The sequence below is a fragment of the Miscanthus floridulus genome, chromosome 1 (assembly GCF_019320115.1).
Source record: "Miscanthus floridulus cultivar M001 chromosome 1, ASM1932011v1, whole genome shotgun sequence".
In the NCBI taxonomy this organism is placed as follows: Eukaryota; Viridiplantae; Streptophyta; class Magnoliopsida; order Poales; family Poaceae; genus Miscanthus; species Miscanthus floridulus.
This window is the reverse complement of record NC_089580.1, coordinates 137,437,640-137,459,717: the sequence shown is the minus strand read 5'-3', so window position 1 is coordinate 137,459,717 and position 22,078 is coordinate 137,437,640. Positions and strand designations below refer to the sequence as shown.

The 22,078-nt window shown below is 45.6% G+C and overlaps 1 pseudogene; it reads left to right on the top strand.

Annotated features, from left to right (window-relative positions):
• The first annotated feature begins 1,290 nt into the window (after positions 1-1,290).
• The window catches only part of LOC136463964 (3beta-hydroxysteroid-dehydrogenase/decarboxylase-like), a 55,262-nt pseudogene continuing 34,474 nt past the window's right edge, over positions 1,291-22,078 (top strand).

Sequence of the window (22,078 nt, the reverse complement as noted above, 5' to 3'; positions counted from 1 at the left end):
TCCGGCTCCCTCCTTTCTCCTGTGATGAAATAATAAACCCCGGTAATGATGGTTGCGCTTAATTCCTATAGCGCCTGTAGACACCGCACCTTGCCATACGTGAGGGAGAGAGATGGAAAGAGAGACAAATGGATCAAGTGTTAATCATTGCTTGCAACATTCAAGAACAAGGTTTGCAACATACTGAAACATCATATAACATCAAAAAAACATGTTGCAACATCTTAAATTGACTATTGCAACATCAAAAAAACATGTTGCAAGATAAAAAATACATGTTGCAACATCTTAAATAGATAATTGCAACATCCAAAAAGCATGTTACAACATTTTAGATCGACTATTGCAACATCCAGAAAAAACATGTTGCAACATCTCAAATCGACTATTGGAACGCCGCAAGATCCAATTTTATACCGAGTGCCATAAAACATGTAACATCTAAGATTGACTGTTGCAACATATCACATACTACAACATAACCCACTGTAGTGTGCAGATCTGGTTGCGCTTGCCTATGAAGGAGCTCGGTCACCATGGAAGAGCTTGTCGCCAGCGAGGCCACACCTCCAGCGTGTAGTTCGTCGTCGAGAGACACCCGACCATGAAGGATTTCATAGCTGAGAAACACCTCACCATAGAGATATCCACTTGGATCCACTTTGCCGCCATGGAGGCAAGGTCGGAAGACGAGCAGGTGCAGCGGTGAGGGGAGAACAAGGACGGGTGCAGGCGGGCGGGGCCGTGAGGGAGGAAACTAGGCAGTGAGGGAGTAAGTTGGTTAGTGGCGTCAAGAAGATGAGCAGCTGTGTCATCGTGGGAAAACGAGCAAACTTGTGAGAAAGACGAGCAGCTTTCCACACGAATGAAACAGGTCGGATGCCGTAGGAGCATTTCCGAAATAAAAATTCAGGCATTTGACCACCGGCACCATCGTACAGAATCTGTACGCTTTGAAGATCTCCCATAAGTTCGATACAAAATATTCGATGATCCTCTCTCCTGCGCTCGCCTCTCCCTTTCTACTCCTCGCTCGCGCTCTCACAGCGGTTACAGGCCCATTGTGGGCCGTGGACCCTTGCATTCTTGCGCCTGCTTCTGTTGCTCCTCCTGGGCTGCTGGGCCTCCTTGGGCTGGCAGAGATGTGGAGCCATGACACCAGGGCCTTTCAATTCGCCGCGTGGCTATAAATACATGCATATATGCAAGGACTAATGCGTGAACACAAACAACAACAAGGTGCGCGTCCTGCAGCCATTGCACTACTTCTCTAGCTAGCTAGATAGGTAGATGGGCTCGCAGTACGACGATGACAATGGTGGTCGCCGGGAGACGAGGTGGTGCGCGCGCAGTGACCGGTGGCCGTGGGTTCTCCGCTCCGGTGAGTGGCGCGTCCGGGTCACTGACCTCACCCCTAGTCTTGTCCTCGGCCCTGGAGAGACGGAGGAGATTCTCAGCGATGCTCTCCGTGATGGCCGTGCCGTCTATGCCTCGGTTGATGTCTGCAACACCTAGAGCAGCTTATCAAAGGTAATAAATATATACATATATTACTAGATGATAGCTGTAGAAGAGTTTTTTTTTTTACATATACAGGCTCATTTGTCTTGTGAAATATACAGTCTCATTTACTCAGTGCCGTGAACTTATCGTCGACAGCACTGACCAACCTAAGATCACACACGAACCAGACGATTTTTCATTAAGAAAAAGAAAAAAATGCATGCATACATTTCGAGTTGAAGATGACCTAAACCTAAGGTGGTTGAATGCATGACTATATATTTCACTTTCATCATTCAACAAGTTAAACTAAGGTCGCTTCCTAAATAAAACTGAAATACTTGAGGGAGGCCTCGTTATCCTTGCAACTAGTACAACTGTAACGTCCCTCTCTATTGTAAAGATGCTTATTCTCACTGTCTGAGTCACCATAAATGCTTGCAAAATTCATGCTTGTCTCCTTCTTCCCCGGGCAGTCCTTCACATGTCTCGAATCCATGCATGGTCAACGGCGTCCACAGCTTCCTTGCTGCTGCTGAACTCTCCCCCTCTTTTGTTTAGTCCACACCGTTCGGTGGGTGGCTCACCCAAATCACAACTACATAAACAATTTTTAGAAACAACTTGCATAAGCAGTGACCAACTACCTCTCTAAAATGGGTTCTAAGCCGGCTCTTCTCAGAAATTGGTTTATAGAGTCAACTGAAAAGTCGAATCATCTCTAGAAATACTAGTTCTATTGGTGGATAGGTTTTCCAGCCGTCCCTAAAAATAGAGGTATTTCTAGAGGCAATTGGAAATTCGACCCAACTCTAGAAATGGTTTTTTAGAGACCGTTGTCAATATGTCCATCTCTAAAAATAGGTGCAACACAGTAAAATTTATAACTTCTTCAAACCAAATTGGATTGAGACAAAATTACATTAAAGTTGTAGTACTCGAAGAGATCTAAAATGTTTTTTTTTTTCATTTGAAATCATTTAAGGTCTAAAAATTTTATTTAGAGTTTTCATAATTTAAATCCTAGTTTTTATGATTTTTCAGATGATATCGGATGGAGAAATGACCTAGACCAAAGTGTAATGATCAAAGAGATCTACAACTTTGTAGTTGATTATTTTCATTTCAAATCGTTTAGTGCCAAAAAATTATAGTTAAATTTTTAAAATTTGAAATTCATTCTTTTGAGTTTTCAAATGGCCTCGGGTGGAGAAGATACCTAAACCTTACTTGTAGTACTTAAATAGATCTAAAACTTTTTAGTTCAAATATTTTTTATTTTAGTTAGTTTAGAGTCTCAAATATGAACTACAATATCTGTTGAAATGGATACAAATGGATCATACCAACCACTTGATTAAGAGTGATTTTGAGTTGGAGTGGTAAGCAAGGATTGAGCGTGGCTTGAGGTTATGAGTCTGATCCTCGCGGCAACATGCACGTGGACTTTTGAGCTTCCTTGGGTTAAAAATGCTTTTGCTATTTTTTTGTTTGATTTACAAAATTGTATAAAACAATTTAAGAGGACTAGGGGTGGATAGGTTTGGGCCTGTCTCTAGAAATGAAATCGATTTCTAGAGATAGTTAGATATTCACCTCTACAAATTATTGGTCTCTAGAGATATATTAGTAGAGACGAGCCAAATAGCCGCCTCCGTAGCAGTGCGTATAGCACCGTCACTGCTCCTCAAGTCTTCATGTATAGTACATTCAGAGGGATTGTGCAAATCCATGATCCACTACGAGCATTTGCTATGCTACGCGATTTGATCTTTATTTTCTCTTCCAAAATATTTCATTTGTTCTAAATTATAAGTCATTCTGGCTTGTCTAGATAAATAACTTTTACTATGTATTTGGACATTATGTATACTAGAAGAATTCCACGTGCGTTGCTGCGGGTATCCAAGAGAAAATACGGATGAATTTGGTTAGCTGCTAGCTTCATTATGGAAGTGGAGCAGAGGAGTTGGAAGGCCATGAGAGTTTGATGCTGGATGGCATCATGGCGAAGGTGCTGAAAATTTGTAATGGCTTGGACGCATAGTTGAATTGGTGGTTTGGTGCATTAAAGGAACCAAGTGGAGAACAATATGATGCCTCTTGATGGCTTGGTGGTTTGGCAGCAAATGCAATTGAGTGTTTGAAGTTACTCTTGATGGGGCTCACGAATGCAATTTAGTGTTTGTACTTAGTGACTTGGTGGGGCTCTGGTGATGACGTGGCCTCACGAAATCTCAAAGAAATAGGTAGTGGGGTTTTGCTTTATAAGAGTATAAGATTTAGGTGTATATCAAAAGATATATGTTTAGAAATATCATAACGACTTATAATTTGGAATGGAGGGGTATAACTTATAACAATAAAAGATTAATCATCATTTCTAAATACAAATATAATGTATCTGATTTTGTGCTATAAACTTTTTATATGATTATGGTACCTTTTGATCAATTTTTTTTTGAAATACATACATGCCTTATATTTTAGAACAAAGGGAGTATAATTGTTTTTTATTCAGTTTTTGAAGGGGTAGATGTTGTTTTTCACACAGCCGCTGCTGATCCTAGCAAGAACAACTTACAACTTCACTACAAGGTCAACGTGATCGGTGAGTAGAAGAATCATACCAAGGATAGTATGACACTAATTACAGGCTATTCAATACCTAGTAACCCTAATTGTATGATCTTTAGGCTTTATCTCTGATGTGGTACTCTGTTCAGTACAAATTAAAGCAAGCTGCGTATCACAAAGTTGATTGTATTGTTTTCTTGTGAATAGAGTTGTTAAAAAGATAAATAGTTGTACAACCAATAAGTAATAGATAGTTTCAAAACATAAATAGGTATACTTCCTTTTTCTATATTTATTTAGATTAAATCCAACCTTAAGAATTATCACTAATACAAAACCAAATTTGAGAGCCGCCTCAATTTGTTTTCAACATGGTTACTATTTCTTGCTGCTCTAAAGATAAATTATTTTTCTAGAGGTAGTTGATGACACTTACCACTTCAAAAAACAGGTCATATTTTTAGAGATGGTTAGTTTTACCATTCACATCTAGAATATTTATAAATACCATTTATACATGTGGTTCACATATAGGCACCTCTTGGAATCCAAGCTCCACCACGATACTGTTCAAAATTTCCAAGACAAAAAAATTTGGGGTACACTCATTCACTCACTATTCTCTAACCATCCTCTTTCTCTTTTATCACTGCATGACTTGTGACTGCCTGGTGGGGTTTTCCGGGATTATTGTTATTTTTGCTATTTTTTTATCCAGATTTGATAATTCTAAAAAAACGGATTTGTAGGGGTGAAGTCCTCAGCCGCCTCTACAAATCGATTTGTAGGGGCGGCTTGAGAACCACGCCCCTACAAATCAGTGATTTATATAGGAAATCGCCCCTACAAATGGTTTGGAGCTGCCCTTGTAGTGCCTGTCGATGTTTTACCACCGATAGCCTGCCACGGGGGTACCCGGGGCAGTATGTTCGGGCTTCGGCGTATGCTGAACTCGATGGTTAACGCAAGAGACAGTCGATTTATCCTGGTTCAGGCCCTCGATCGTGGATCGAGTAATAACCTTACGTCCAGTCGGCGTTAGCCTTTGCGTTAGATTGATTGTAAAGTGTTGTGTTGTACCGTTGTCCTTCTCTCAGGAGCCCTGCCCTCCTTTATATAGTCAGGAGGCCAGAGTCCTAGTCGGTTTACAATGAGTTTTCTTAATAGGATTACCTAATAGTTCTACTACTACGATTATATGGGAAGAATCCTAGTTGGATTAGATCTTCTTTCTACTTTGCGGGGTATCCTATGGGTCCCGCATCGACAAGCCCCCGAGCACTTCATGGTTGAGCTCTGAAAATCTCGCTCTGTTCCTTCTAGTCTTGTTGAGTAGTAACGAAATGTCATCCGAGCGTTTTCTGGAGTGAAACCTTGTAGCGCTTCTTAGGATCTTTGGGTGGTGAGTGCTTTTTGAAGAAAAAGTGCATCCATCTGGTTGTAGCCCCCGAGCCTCTTGCTATTTGGAACAAGGAGCTGGACGATCTTGTCTTAAAGTTGCTCTGATTGTTCGTTGAAATTTTATCAAAAAGAACTCGAACATGGCTTGTTTCGGGTTCTTTTTGCCGTAATGTCTTGAAGTGGTCTGCGTTGAGGAAGCCTATTGGTGACGTGCGCTTTTTCGAAGAAAAAGTGCACTCACTGAGTGTAGCCCCCGAGCCTCTTACTATTTGGAACAAAAAGTTGGAGGGTCTTGATCCTTTATGTTGTTTGAAAATTTGTGTTCTGAAGTAGTCCCCGAGACTTGGATTATGTCATCATCCGAGTAGTTTTGCGGTAAGCAGCCTCCGAGCTTATGTCAAAAAATTGCACTCACTGAGTGTAGCCCTCGAGCCTCTTGCTTTTGTTTGCAAAAGTTGGAGGGTCTCTGCGGCCCCGTGCTGTCTCCAAGTTTATTTTTAGAAAAGAAGTCGGATGAAGATTCTTGATGTGTCGTCGTTGTAGTCTTGAGTTTCTTGTATTCTTGGTCCTTTGTCTTTGTTTTCGAGCCTCCGGGAGTAGGTGAAAATGAAGGCCGAGCTCCCTAGCTCAGTGTTGTTTAAGCTATGATGCTGGCCAAGCCCCCGAGCGTATATCCGTGTTGTTTTGTTCAGGAAGAACTCGGATGCGTGGTTTTGGCGTATTCTTTGATAGTTTTGCTGTTGTTAGATGTAGTTGTATGATGGTGGTTGAGTGTAAATGCCTTCTGTTCACGGGTTGTACTGTGCTGGTATATTCTTCCGAATATGCCCGTCTTCGAGTACCGCTTCCTCTCGCCTGAGTCGTCCATTATTGTGTCCTATCTTTTCACTGTGTCCTTTGTTAGGCCTATTTCGTTGGTACTCCTAGTCCATGTGCGCCGATCCTTTGGTCTATAAATACTGTCCCTGAGTGCTTGTTTTCATTCATTGGATATTCTGTTGAAACCTTGGTGGTCATGAACATGGTAGTTTGTGAAGTAGAGCAGCCCCCGGGCATGTTTTGTAGTTTCTGTGTGTCTTGTCGTAGATGGAGGAAGTCTTGTGATAGGGATTAGAGGTAGGCTGATCCCGCGACAGCATTGTGCTAGGATGTACGTGGTGGTAGTTGGAGGAAGTCTTGTGATTTGGACTTCGTTTCTTCATCCGGCAGTTCTGGGTTGATCCTCGTCGCCTGTCTTGAGACCGTCCGGTGCAGATCAACACCATATCCAGCATCACATCGGTCTTGGGTAGACAGATGCCTGCCGGTCTTCTATGCTCCATGTTGCCCTGCCGTGCTGTCGATTTCCGCCTTGGATGCACTGCGTCCGTCCTTTGAAGAAAACAGTGTAACTGATGGCGGTTTGTCCTTCCGAGTAGCAATTTGGGACACGTAGTCGTTCTAGAGCCTAGTCGTGTCCGTGTTCCTCTTTGCTACTTTGCTTTTCGTGGTGCTGAGTTCGTTGGGTCTTGTAAGATTTGTAATCTTCTATTTTTGAAGTCGCTTGTAATGTAACGAATCTTGTCTTCTGAGTTGTCTTTGACTTTTCTGTTGTGATCCCCGTCGTTCATGAGACTACCGAGTTCTTTCTTACATAACCAGGTTCTTTTGTTCCTCATGAGGTAGCCCTTTCTTTCTTCTTTCTTTCTTCTTGGTTTGACGGGTCGTTCTTGTATCAATCTGATAATCCTGTCGTGGCGTCGGACGGATAAGTCTGAAATCTGCCCGTTGGTTTTTACCGTTGTGAGGATTCGTGCCCTCCGTCGTTTTAGCTGCGTCGGTAAATGGACCGTTGCGTTCCCACACTGTGCTTTAACGGGCCTTGTGGGCCATTTGTATTACTGAGAAATCTATTTAAAGACCTTTTATCTTCCTTTCCCTTGTCGCCCAGCTCTTGCCTTTAAACCCTAGTTCTCAAAAATCCGCCACCGTCATTGTCGCCATCACCCGAGCACCATCATTTTAGCTTCATCTCCCTTAGCGCCCTTTTTGCTTCCGCCAGTTCATGGGAAAGAAGAAAACCGCAAGCAAGTCTCAGGCGACCTTCGTGGACGAGGAGTCATCCCTGTCTTTGATTGAAAACCAGGAGTTCGTGGCCATGAGGGCAGCTCAGAAGGTTTGGCCGGCTCCAACAACAAGTGAAGACCAGCTGCGCGAGCTCATTAGTGATGGCTTGATCCAAAGCAAAGTCATCGCTGAATGGAGAGTTCCGGGCGAGCATCGGGTTCCGGCTCCGGGTCCTGGTGAGATTGTCCTTTTTGTTTCCTTTGTCCGTGCTGGACTCTATCTTCCTGCTTCCGCCTTCCTTCATCAGTTTCTTGGTTATTTCGGGGTTAGTCTGAACCATCTAACCCCCAATGCCGTTCTCCATCTTTCTGTTTTTGTTCACCTTTGTGAAGCCTTCCTTGGGATCCCACCTTCTCTATCTCTTTTTCGCTTTTTTCTTTCGTCTGAAACCTCAACCCCGCCGTGAAGAAACCAGTGACCTCGGTGGTTGTGGGATTCAGTTTTGCCAGGGTCTCAAAATTAAGTTTTTTGACTATGACCTGGTTGATTCTGTCAAAGATTGGCGTGCCAAGTGGTTTTACGCTGCCAATTTAATCCCTTCTCTTGTTGTTCACTCCGGATCTGGTCCTGTGGTGAATGACCGATGGGACAAGAAGCTTGAGTCACCTGCTGAGATTCAAGCGATCTAGCCACTCCTTGATAGGATTAGCATGTTGAAACAGCAGGGATTGACCGGCTTTGGTATTGTCTCAAGCTTTCTTCGTCGCCAGGTTCAGCCCTTGAAAGAGCGGGAACATCTCGGCTTTGAGTATTCTGGGGCCGAGGATCCTTCACGCATGGTCCCAGTTCTTGAGCTGACCGGTGAGGAGGTACTCGAGCGCCTCCAGAAGATGCTGAAAGGAGTGAGCGTCATTCCTCCTGCTCCTGCTGTCTCTGAGTTCTCGGACACCAACCCACCCCCAGCTGTGAGTTGTCTATCTTTTTATTTGAGTTCTTTATGTACTCTTGCTGCATCCGTTCTTGCTTAGCTTTCCTTGTCTCGGTATTTTATCTTTTTTCGCAGGAGCTTGGGCGGAATTTCGTTGATCTGATCCCCCTTGGTGTTCTCCCTGCCGTGGCGGAGACATGGGGATCAGTCTAGCTGGTACTTCTACAATTAGTAAGTCTCAAACCTTTACAGCCCTTCCTGGGGTTTCTTTCAGATTTGTTGATGTATATGAAGAGTATGTTCCTCGTCTAGTCCCTCGCGGTCCTCGCAGTGTCCCGAAGAGGGGGCGAATGGACGGGTCTTCATCTGGCTTGCCTGTCTCCAAGAAGCCTCACAAACCAAGTACTCCCTCAGGTACTCCAGTTGTTGCTAGCATGCTCTTAGGTGAGCACATTTAATACTCTTTGTTCTTTTATTTTCATGTTTCTCTCTTGAACCGAGTACTTTTCATCTCCTTTTCAGCGGGTGCTCTGGTTTCATTGGCTGAGGAAGAAGAGGATGATGAAGTCCCCCTCATCATGCGACGGTGAGTTGTTTTTCATATTCTTGTTGCATTGAATTTCTCCTCTTTGTTTTGAATTTTAGTCTTGGACTTTTTGAAGTAATCGGAGGTCGGGTGTGAGTTCTTCCGAGGCTCCCGCGCTGACTTCTTCTGAAGCTCCGGTGTCGAGTTCTTTGGTTGCCTCTGTCCCGAGCTGTACCGCTCCTCCGGTGCAGAGTTCTTCTACTGGCTCCCAGCCCCAGCTTCTTCTTCAGCCCCGGCTTCTTCCACGGCTCCAGCCCCGGCTTCTTCCGCGGCTCTGTTGTCTGCTGTCCCTACTCCTGTCGCCGGGTGGCGGGGACGTCTTCGCCGTCGTGGTTCCCCCTGCGAGGCCTTCTCTTGGTTTCGCGAAGAAAAAAGTAGTCGGGTGAGTAAATTCTAGCTTTATCTTTTTGGCTTTTATCTTCCTTCTTCTGGTTCTTATTGGTGCTTCCTTTTATCACTTTTCAGTGTTTCGTCTTCTCTAATTTCTTCATCGACTTCTTCTCTGCCTCCCGCCGTGCCAACGAGTTCCGAGCCTCGGGACTCACAACATTGTGTTGATGAAGTCGCCGCGGGGGCTTCAGAGCTACCTGGCGGAGTTGCGGACTTGGTCGCTCCGGAGGTAACTGTGGCCGTCGCGCCGGGTTCTTCTGAGGGTTTGGCTCGGCTTCCCTGGAGGTCGCTTTGGTCGTTCCTCCTTCGCCCCAGCCGGCCTCTCCTTCCCCTTCTCTTGTCTCCGGCGGCCCCTCCTTTTCCGGTGACGTGGTGCAACAGTTCGATGCCACTCATCGGTTATCGGAGCTGACCGCAGCCTGGGGGAGCTTGTCGACCCTCGCGACTTCTTTTGGTGAAAAGCTCCAGGTAGGTTTTACTGCCGCTCCTCTTTTGCATGCTTGTTTTTTCTTCTATCCTTACGCTTTGTTTCTCTTTGCTTCTTTTTGCTCAGTCTTTTTCTCGTGATCATTCTGGCTTCTTTTTCTCATCTGAAAATGAGAGGAAGTTGTCTTCGGAGGTGGACGCTCTGAAAGCCGATCTTGACCTTCTCCGGGTTGAGTTGGAGACGGAGCGTCAAATGCACCAAAAGGAGGAGAAAGCCCTTCGCTGCCCGGGTAGTGGAGACAGAGAAACAGAGAGATGCTGCGGTGGAGTCTGCGAAGAATGAATGCAAAGGTGCCGCGGGTTCTGCCTGTTTCTTCTTGTATTTTGACTTCTTTTTCCGCTGACTTGTTCTTGGGTGTTCTGTCTAGCTCTCCGAGTTGAGAAGCAGAAGCTCTCGGAGAGTATTGATGAAATGAGGGCCCTTGTCCGTTCTAGTCATAATAGAGCTGAGGAGGTAATTACTCATGCTGAGGAAGAACTCGCCCTTGCTAGGCTGATTAGGCGTGGAGCTGACAGAGATCTTGTGCAGGCCCAAAAAACCATTGAAGGCTTGTCCGAGAAGCTGGCGACTGGCTACCGAGAATTGGAATGCCTTTGTGGAAATCTTTTCGTTCGGTAGCCGATGTCCTCCGGACTCCAGCAGGATGACGGGCAATCTTGGGCGTAGTTCATTCCTCAGATTCTGACTCGTTTCCAAGAGTTCAGCGAAGAGGTGTGCCCAAGTATGTACCAAGAATGTGCTGGCCCAGGTCCGGGTCCTTGCTCCAGAAGCGCCTCTCTCCAAGATAGCAGAAGAAGCTGAAAGCCAAGAATATCTTGACGCTGTTGAAAGGATGGAGCCCGAGGTTGAAGATCTAGCCAGTAGGGTTGTAGATAGTCTAAATATTGATATTTCCCTTTCTGATGACAACGCCTGACTCGATTGAGCAGTCCTCTTGTAATATTACACTTCTTTTTAAATGAAGATTCTTTATTTTTGTCGATGTATTCTTTGCCTGGGTGCGGTTGAAGTTACTTGACTTGCTGAGTACCTTGTCTTGTTCCCGTCTCTGCTCCGTAAGACAACTCTGTGCGTTATTCTGACGAGGCCCCTCGATTTGTCGAGTACTTTTCTTTTCTTCCTCCTTTGTGATCCGTCGAGTGCTTTGTCCGTGCTATGACTTGTTAGATGTAGGTCTTTGCGTTAACAACCTTTCGCCTGCGCTATGTAAAACGACTTGGTATAGAATGTTGCCTCAACAAACTTCGGCATCCGAGTGCTTTCTTGAGTGGCGCTTGTGCTTTTCTGAGGAAAAAGTATTCCTATCTGGATGTAGCCCCCGAGCCTCTTGCTTTTCGGAACGAAGTGCTGGAGGGTCTTTTGAAGTTAAAATTTCGGTCGACTCAGCCAATTTGCTTTTTGTTAGCTTTTAGCTACCCTCATCGGCGAGTTCAAGCGTTTTTTCAGCTATTTTGCTCTTGGCCGGGATGCTCAGGCATGTTTTCAGCCATTTTGCTTTTTGTTTCGGGTGTTAGCTTTTAGCTACCCTCATCGGCGGGCTCAAGCGTTTTTTCAGCTATTTTGCTCTTCGGCCGGAATGCTCAGGCATGTTTTCAGCCATTTTGCTTTTTGTTTCGGGTGTTAGCTTTTAGCTACCCTCATCGGCGGGCTCAAGCGTTTTTAGCTATTTTGCTCTCGGCCGGAATGCTCAGGCATGTTTTCAGCCATTTTGCTTTTTGTTTCGGGTGTTAGCTTTTAGCTACCCTCATCGGCGGGCTCAAGCGTTTTTTCAGCTATTTTGCTCTCGGCCAGGAATGCTCAGGCATGTTTTCAGCCATTTTGCTTTTTGTTTCGGGTGTTAGCTTTTAGCTACCCTCATCGGCGGGCTCAAGCGTTTTTTCAGCTATTTTGCTCTCGGCCGGAATGCTCAGGCATGTTTTAGCCATTTTGCTTTTTGTTTCGGGTGTTAGCTTTTAGCTACCCTCATCGGCGGGCTCAAGCGTTTTTTCAGCTATTTTGCTCTCGGCCGGAATGCTCAGGCATGTTTTCAGCCATTTTGCTTTTTGTTTCGTGAAAACAACTCGTTGGAAGTCATGACAAGACATGCTGTGGATGAATATCATCTTTATTGATCATGAGTATAAACTAATACATATGTTGTTGAAGAGTATTGTCTTTCGTTGATTGTGAACGTAGGTCCCTTGTGGCTTGCATATCTGTTTTTTCTTGAGTTGTTTTTACGCGTAGAATCTTCTTAGCTGGCTGATGTGCCATGTATTGCTGACTTCTTTTCCATCTTCGGTTATTAACTTGTATGTGCCTGGTCCGGTGACTTTTGTGACAATGAACGGGCCTTCCCATGGACTGAGTAGCTTATGTCGTCCATCAGTCTTTTGTATCCTTCTTAGCACTAAGTCTCCAACTTGTAGTGATCGAAGGTTGGGTGCTCTTGTTGTAGTGCCGTCTTAAACCTTGTAGGTATCTGGCTGATTGGAGGGTAGCGTTTATTCTGACTTCTTCTGAGCTGTCGAGTTCTAATCTTCTTGTGTGTTCTGCTTCTCCTTCATCATATTGTTCTATTTTTGGGGATGTCCAGATCAAGTCGGCAGGTAGTACGGCCTCTGACCCATAAACTAGGAAGAAGGGTGAGTGGCCTGTTGCTCTGCTTATTTGAGTTCGTAGCCCCCATATTACTTTCGGTAATTCTTCAATCCATTTGGACCCATAGTCCACTAGTTCTTCGTATAACCTTGGTTTTAATCCGGCTAGTATGAGTCCATTAGCCCTTTCTACTTGTCCGTTGGCTTCTAGGATGTGCAACAGACGCATAGTCTATACTGAAACCACAGTCTTGTGCCCAGCTCTTGAATTCTGTAGCTGTGAAGGGGGAGCCTAGATCTGTGATGATTCGATTGGGCATGCCGAAGCAGGTGCATAATGTCTTGGATGAACTCGACTGCTTTGGTTGCGCTGTATTTCGCGAGTGGTTTGTATTCAATCCACTTGGTGAACTTGTCGATTGCTACAAAGATGTACTCGAAGCCGCCTTTTGCTTTTTTCAGGGGTCCTACTTGATCTAGCCCCCAGCAGGAAAAAGGCCAAGCGGGTGGGATGCAGATAAGATTGTGAGCTGGTACATGGGCTTGTCTTGCAAACATTTGGCAACTTTTGCATTTTCTGACCAGCTCTTCTGCGTCTTTCAAAGCGGTTGGCCAGTAGAATCCGGTGCGAAAATGCTTTGCCAACCAGTGTCCTTGAAGCGGCATGATTTCCACAGCAACCTGAGTGTATTTCGTCTAGGATCTCTTTACCTTCTTCAAATGAGACACATTTTAGGAGTACTCCTGATGATGCTGCTCTTCTGTAAAGTTTATCTCCTACTAGAACGTAGTTTTTGCTTCTGCGAACAACTTGGGTGGCTTCTACCTTATCTGCTGGTAATTTGTTTTCTTTGATATAGTCGATGAAAACTTGGGTCCATGAAGTGTTGATTATCAAGATCTGAACGCCTTTAGCCTGAATTTCATGTGTTGTTTCACCGGGTTGTTTGATAGAGGGAACTGATAGCTCTTCTATGAATACGCCAGGGTGGAACCTTTGCTCTGTCTGATCCGAGCTTGGCAAGGACATCTGCTGCAATGTTGGAATCGCGTAGGACGTGTAAAATTTCTAGTCCTTGGAAGTGTTTTTCAAGTTTCCGTATTTCAGCACAATAAGCACCCATGTTTTCTTTGGTGCAGTCCCAATCTTTGTTGACTTGGTTGATGACCACTGCTGAATCGCCGTATACGAGTAATCTTTTTATTCCGAGGGTAATCGCGACTCGTAGCCCGTGGATGAGGGCTTCATATTCTGCTTCGTTATTTGTAGCTTGCCATAATATCTGAAGGACGTACTTGAGTTGTTTTCCTTCTGGAGAAATGAGGAGAACACCTGCACCGGCCCCGCCTAGTTTGAGTGATCCGTCAAAGTACATCTTCCAGTGGTTGAGGATTGTATCTGATAAGGGCTGTTGAATCTCTGTCCATTCGGCCACGAAATCGGCGAGGGCTTGAGATTTGATTGCTTTCCGTGGGGTGAAATTGATGTCAAGAGCTCCAATTTCAACTGCCCATTTGGATATGCGCCCTGTGGTGTCTTTATTGTGTAGGATGTCTCCGAGTGGAAAATCTGTCACTACGGTAATCTTGTGGCTTTTGAAATAGTGGCGAAGTTTCCGTGAGGTAATGAGTAGGGCGTAGAGTAGTTTTTGTACATGCGGGTACCGGATTTTGGATTCTGTCAGTACTTCGCTGATGTAGTATACTGGACGTTGCACTTTATACACGCGCCCTTGCTCTTCTCTTTCTATGACTATTGCTGTGCTGATTACGGTAGGAGTTGTCCGCGATATATAGCATCATATCTTCATCTTTCTTTGGAGGTGTCAGGATAGGTGATGAAGTGAGGTATTCTTTAAGTTTTTTGAAAGCTTCGTCGGCCTCTATTGTCCACTCGAACTTGTCTGTTTTCTTTAGTAGTTTAAAGAAAGGTAACCCTTTTTCGCCGAGTCTTGATATGAAACGGTTGAGGGCTGCCATGCGTCCTGTTAGTTTCTGCACATCTTTGACACTTCTAGGTGGGCCCATTTCTGTTATAGCTCAAATTTGCTTGGTGCTGGCTTCGATCCCGCGCTGACTGACCAAAAATCCGAGTAGTTGTCCTGAAGGAACTCCAAATACACATTTATTTGGGTTCACTTTCCATTTCCATTTCTTCAAGCTTTCGAAGGTTTGCTTTAAATCTTCAATTAGAGTGTCTGGGTTCTTTGTTTTTACCACCACATCGTCCACGTATGCCTCCATATTTTCACCGATTTGATTCCCAAGGCAAGTCTGGATAGCTCTTTGGTACGTGGCACCAGCGTTCTTTAGTCCAAACGACATGGTCTTGTAGCAGTAGGCACCAAACGGGGTGATGAAAGATGTCTTGCTCTGGTCTTCTTCTTTTAGTGCGATCTGGTGATATCCTAAATAGCAATCGAGAAAAGATAATAACGCAGATCCTGCTATCGAGTCAACTATCTGGTCAATGCGTGGTAGCCCGAATGGATCTTTTGGGCAATGTTTGTTGAGATCCGTGTAATCGACGCACATACGCCACTCGTCCGTGTTTTTCTTCTGTACAAGGACCGGGTTTGCTAGCCAATCTGGATGTAGGATCTCCTTGATGAATCCGGCTGCCATTAGTTTTGTTATTTCCTTTTTAATTGCTGCCTTCTTGTCGGGTGAGAATCGTCGTAGCCGTTGTTTTACTGGTTTGGAGCTTTTGTTAACATCAATTCTGTGCTCAGCCAACTCCCTTGGGACTCCTGGCATGTCGGTTGGCTTCTAAGCGAAGATATCTTTGTTGTCCCGAAGAAAGTTGGTGAGCGCGAGTTCCTATTTTGCCGAGAGGTGAGCACTGATAGTTGCTGTCTTGGAGGTATCGCCTGTGCCTAAGTCGATTTGCTTGACGTCGGCTTCTTTTGGTGGTGCGATGATGCTGGGCTTTTTAGCCGGTATTTCTAATTCTTCTTGGCTTGTTTCTGCAGCGATTGCGGCTATTTCTTTTCTTCCATTGTCGGCTTACGCTTTAGCTGCAATCTGGATCGCCTGAACGTCGCAGTCAAAAGCGCGCTTTAAATTGCTTCGAAGGGAAAGTATACCGTTGGGTCCTGGCATCTTAAGTAGTAAGTACGGGTAATGTGGTATTGCCATGAATTTGGCCAGTGCTGGACGTCCGAGGATTGCATGATATGATGAATCGAAGTCGGCGACTTCAAATTTGATAAACTCTGTTCGGTAGTTTGAAGGAGTTCCAAAGGTAACAGGTAAAGTAATTTGTCCGAGTGGCATGGCTGCTTTGCCGGGTACTATTCCGTAAAAAGGTGTGCTTGTTGGTGTAATCATCCCGGCGAGTTATAGTCCCATTTTTCTTAGAGTTTCTGAAAAGATGATGTTAAGCCCAGCTCCTCCATCGATTAGTACTTTGGTGACGGTCATACCAGCAATAGTCGGATCCAGAACCAATGGATAATGGCCTGCGTTTCCCACGCTAGTCCATTGGTCTTCTCTGGTAAATTGGATAGGATACTGTGACCAATTGAGGTATCTTGGTGTAGCTGGTTCTGCTGTCATAATGGTTCGCAGTGCTAGTTTTTCTTGATGTTTGCTTCTGCAATCCGGAGCCCCTGAGAAAATCACTGCTACCGTTCCCCTAGGTTTTTGGAATCCTTTGTCCTCGTGGTTGTCTTCTTCTCTCTTCTGATTGTCCTCTTTAGTGTTTTCCTTACTATCTTTTCTTGTGTATCGATCATTGAAAGTGTAGCAATTTCCGATAGTGTGCCTCCCACTAGGGTGCAATGGGCAACGTATGTTTTCAATGTCATCATATCTTCTTGGTTTGGGAAATTTCTTTGATTTGTCAGCCATTGCCACAGTATTGTCTGGTCTACGTTTTCTTTCTTGATGTCTGTTATTTTGTTGACTTTGCTTGTCCGGGTTGTCTTGGTTGCTTCTATCCGGGAACCTCTCTCTCGTTTTTTCTTCTGCAGTAATCATCTTTTCTACTGTACGTCTGAATTCTTCATTGTTTCTCGGATTTTCTTTGCAGAAGTCTTGAAATTGCCATCTGGCCATGATTCCGTGAGAAAAAGCTTTAATTACTTCTCATTCAGTTATGTCATGCACTTGAGCTCGTAGTTCGCCGAATCATCGATAATAGTTTCTGAGACTTTCACCTCCCTTTTGCTTGAGTCCTTTTAGTTCTGCATGAGTGATTGGGTGTGTAATGATTCCTGTGAAATTCTCACAAAAAGCTCTCTGCAAATCCTCCCAATTTCTGATAGATCCTGGATTTAGTTTATCGAACCATTGGAGGGGCATGGCCTCCAGTGCCATGGGGAAGAAAAGGGCTTTGATATCGTCGTCTCCTCCGGCTAGTTCAATCGATTGTGAATATATTCTGAGCCATTGCTTTGGTTTGGTTTTGCCATCATACTTGGAGTGATTAGATGGTTTGAATTTGTGAGGTAATCGCACCAATGCGAGCCTGTTCGCGAAACAGGGGAACCTGTCGTGAGCCTTGGTTTCTTTGAATTCGGATTCGGCGCCTTCCTCTGGCCAACTGTCATTCTGATGGGAACAATTTTGCGAGGTTGTCTGGGTAGGAACCCTGCTCCTAGTCTTCCTTAGTTGTTCAAATCGGTGGCCTTGATTATGTTCCTTCCTACTTCCTCCGTCATGGCTTCCACCCGGCCCAAGTCTTTCGAAGGCGGATTTCCTTTGATTTTGATCTTCTTGCCGGTGGGTTGTTGATCTGGCGGGTAGTCTTGATCGAGCTTTCTCTTCATGTGTTCTCGGGATTGTCGATCGGAGCAAGTCCTGGAGCTGTTCGTACTTCTCACCAGGATGCGAAGTTGCTCCGAGTTCTTCTAATGCTTCTCGAATCTTATCGTAAGGCGTATTCGCCGTGCGTCTCCCTTCGACTTCTCGTTGTCATTTTCTTTTGTCGTACTCAGTCAATTCTGACTCGTATCTGGTCCAAGCTTCCCTGCGTTGCCTAGCACGGTGTTGGCGCCCTTGCTTCAACTTGTTTTTTCTTTCTCTAGCTTGTTTCTGACTATCTGTTTCTCCGTCGTAGCCCTGGGCAAAGGGTGATATGTTGGATTCTGATTCATCTGATGATCTGACATCGGGTGCTTCCGGGGGATTTAATGGTGACCGCGGTCGTCGAACCATGAACACTTCTCGCGCATGAGTCGTTCTGTTATTGGCGTTAGTTTTCATACTGTCGGAGTCGCTGATAACTTTAGTGGATGCCTCGGTGTCGTAGATCGAGTCTCCTTCTTGGTAAGGTAAAATAGCTGTTGTTGTCGTGCCGACTAGTTGGGTTCCGCTACTTTTAGGAACGGAATCCGGCCAGTGGATGATACAGTCCTGCGATGTTATCGTTAGCACGAGGCCCTCCTGAGCTCCTGTCAGTGGTATCCCGAATCTTGGATTGAAAAATCTTTCGACCTGTCCTTGATAGGATTTTGCCATGTTGTCGAGCCCAAATGGAGAAGAACTCGACTTCTTGAGAGAATTCATGGGGTAATCCGAGTTGTTTTGGGTTGTGCTCCGGAATCTTGCCAAAAAAGAACTCGGTTTCTTGAAAGCACTCGGATAAAACTTCGCCTTGGAGCTTGAATTCGAATTGGATATGAGTGGTCGTGAAATCCGATTTGACTCGGATACTATGAGCTGCGCGAATTTTCTGGTGAGCTGATCCGTTGTAGTTGTTGGAATAGGAACTTCTTTTAGATGATCTACATCTTCGAGGAGATGGCTTTGAAGCTTGCCGTTGTTGTCTGCCTCGCAGATCCATGAGCCGAAGATGAAAGTTGATCCCGTCGGGAAAATCATGTTGTCGAGGTCCATCGAGCTCTCGGAAGCAAAGTCGCCGAAGGCCCCTACCTGGCGCGCCAGCTGTCGATGTTTTACCACCGATAGCCTGCCACGGGGGTACCCGGGGCAGTATGTTCGGGCTTCGGCGTATGCTGAACTCGATGGTTAACGCAAGAGACAGTCGATTTATCCTGGTTCAGGCCCTCGATCGTGGATCGAGTAATAACCTTACGTCCAGTCGGCGTTAGCCTTTGCGTTAGATTGATTGTAAAGTGTTGTGTTGTACCGTTGTCCTTCTCTCAGGAGCCCTACCCTCCTTTATATAGTCAGGAGGCCAGAGTCCTAGTCGGTTTACAATGAGTTTTCTTAATAGGATTACCTAATAGTTCTACTACTACGATTATATGGGAAGAATCCTAGTTGAATTAGATCTTCTTTCTACTTTGCGGGGTATCCTGTGGGTCCCGCATCGCAGTGCCTTTGTGTAGTAGTGTCCCGCTGGGAGTAGCTTAACTAGACAATTAACAAATACAAGCTATCGATAGAACGTACCAAAGGATAAGGATGTTACCATTCACATGCTAAATTTACTAATTGTATTTTGATTTATATTCTACCTACTCAGGAACAAAGAATGTAATTGATGCTTGCAAGATATGCAAGGTGAAGAGGCTTATACACACCAGTTCTAGTGCTGTTGTGTTCGACGGAGTTCATGGTCTATTTAACGTAAATGAATCGTTGCCATGTCCAGATAAGGTTGTATGACAATATCTTTTGGAAATCTTTATATACACATATTATAATATTAGACATTGGTCACATTCAAGCGCTTTATGTATTTTTTACCACCTAAATTGCATTTATTTTCTTCTAGCAATGAATCACAAGATGATGAGAAAGTGACAACTGACGTGTAGAGGTTTTTTAGCATGCTTGCCTATAATATTTTTCTTTGAATATTTTTTACTTCACAAATATTTAAAGTATACTCTATAGTGGACATGCATTTTTTTTACCTGACTCTTTATTTGTAATTTATTTTCTATTGACAGTTTCCTGACGCATATGCACAAACAAAAGCAGAAGCAGAGAAGTTAGTCATGGATGCCAACGGCACTAATGACCTCCTGACTTGTTGCATACGTCCAGGTAGCATATTTGGCCCAGGCGACCTGATCATGCCAACTTTGGATCGCTATGGAAAAACACACGTGAGGAACTCTATGCTATGTTTAATATTATTGAACTAACTAATAAACAATTAAAAATTGTAAACCCTTTTTCATACGTACTTCACAAAATGACGGATATATATATATATATATATATATATATATATATATATATATATATATATATATATATAGGCTTTTACATGTATGCCATTAAAAAAGTTTATAATTATACACAAGTCATTAAAAAAATTGACCACACACGAGTGCCATCGTTCTGAACTTCTTTGCTCTCCAAGCCATTCCGTCGGTGTTCCATTCGTTTTTCACCGTTACATGTGAGCCCGGTCAGTATAAAGGTCCAAAATACCCCTCTCATCCCTATCCTCTCTCTCTCAAACTCTCTCTCTTCTCGCGCGCACGGCGGCAGAAGAAGGAAGCGGCCGCGCTGGCAGGGTGGCATGGCGCGCTCGCGCGCGCGCCCGCGACGGCATCGGCGGAGCTCGCCCGCGGCGGCATGGCGCGCTGCTCGTGCCCCGGGCGCCCCCAGCAGCCGGAGGTGGTCGGACCGGCATGGCCGCGTGCGCCCCTGCCCGCCATGGCCGTCAGCTGCGAGACCTCCAGCGCCACCCTGGCCCTGCGCGCCCCGCCCCGCGAGTTTCGGCCGCCATGGCTCCCCTTCCTCGTCACGATCCTGCCGGCGCTTTGCGACTGGCTCCCCTTCCTCGTCATCCTCGACCTCTCCTCCAACCAACTCACCGGCCCGATCCCCGCCGAGTTCGCCAACTGCCGCTTCCTCAACACGCTCAGGCTCTCCGGGAACCAGCTCTCCGGCCAGATCCCCGCCTCCCTCGCGCGGCTCGACCGCCTCAAGACGCTCGACCTCTCGGGGAACAAGCTCGACGGCCAGATCCCGCCCCAGCTCGGCGACAACTTCTCCAAGGACTCGTTCTCGAGGAATTCGGGACTCTGCGGCCGCCCCGTGTCCTCGTGCTGCGGCCACGGGCTGGGGAGCACCGGCCTTGGCATCGTCATCGCCATGGGAGTATTCGGAGCCGCCACGTCGTTGCTCCTCGCCTACTTCTTCTGGCGGTGCACCGGGAAGGGCAAGGGAGGGCGCCGCCGCCACAGGCGTGGCGCCAGCGAGTCCGGCGGCATGGAAGACGGGAGCTGGTGGACCGAGAGGCTGCGGGCGGCGCACAACCGCCTGGCCCCGATCTCGCTGTTCCAGAAGCCCATCGTCAAGGTCAAGCTGGCTGACTTGATGGCTGCCACGCAGGACTTTAGCACCAGCCACATCGTGGTCGCCGGGAGCTCGCGGGCGAGGACGGCTTACCGAGCCGTGCTACGGGACGGGTCTGCGCTGACGGTCAAGCGCCTGCACTCGTGCCCACTCTTGGAGAAGGCGTTCAGGGCAGAGATGGGTCAGATTGGGCAGCTGTGGCATCCCAACATCGTGCCACTGTTGGGCTTCTGTGTTGTCGAGGATGAGATGCTGCTGGTGTATAAGCATATGGAGAGTGGGGCTCTTTTGTCGGTGATGAAGCCAGGGGAAGCGCCGCTGAAGTGGGCGCGCGCGAGGGCGCGCCATGCCGCCCTGCCAGCGCGGCCGCTTCCTTCTTCTGCCGCCGTGCGTGCGAGAAGAGAGAGAGTTTGAGAGAGAGAGAGGATAGGGATGAGAGGGGTATTTTGGACCTTTATACTGACCGGGCTCACATGTAACAGTGAAAAACGAACGGAACACCGACGGAATGGCTTGGAGAGCAAAGAAGTTCAGAACGATGGCACTCGTGTGCGGTCAATTTTTTTAATGGCTTATGTGTAATTACAAATTTTTTAATGGCATACATGTAAAAGCCTCATATATATATATATATATATATATATATATATATATATATATATATATATATATATATATATATATATATATATATATATATATATATATATATATATATATATATATATATAGTATCTGACATTGATAGCTGATCAACAGAATGACGCATCGCAAACATTTGCATGAGCTAAAGACAGTATGCAAGTGCCAAATTAGGATGTTTAATTCATATGTGGTTATTTTCTATCATAATTATAAGAAAACTTATGGGATCCCGCTAACAAAAGGCAGGACACATAGGAATCACATCTAACAACATTAATTAGGCGCACCCGAGTCATTTTTCCACAAACCAATCTGTCTCATACAAATAAACTATTTGTTGGGCTAAGTGAGTACAAAATCAAACAGTAGTTTTCTTCTCTTGACGAGAGGCCTAAATTTCCAAGTTGTGTTCATGGTTTGCTGTAGGGCAACGCTTTTGAATGAAGGCCAATCATGGCACTGCCTAATAATAACAGATCAAGAAAAAATAATTCAAGATTGGCAAGCCCAGTGAGGGTGCGGCCGCACCCCTATTGGCTCCGTTCGGGCCCAAACTTCACAGGCCGCCTCACACCGCTTTTCTTTGGTCGGTTCAGGTGGGGATGGCGGTAAATTTAATGCTAAGGAGGCGGTTTGGTCCTTCCATATGGGAATGGGCAATATTCCAAAGACACCCCACCCCCGCCTCTCCACCTATAAAAGGAGGCTCC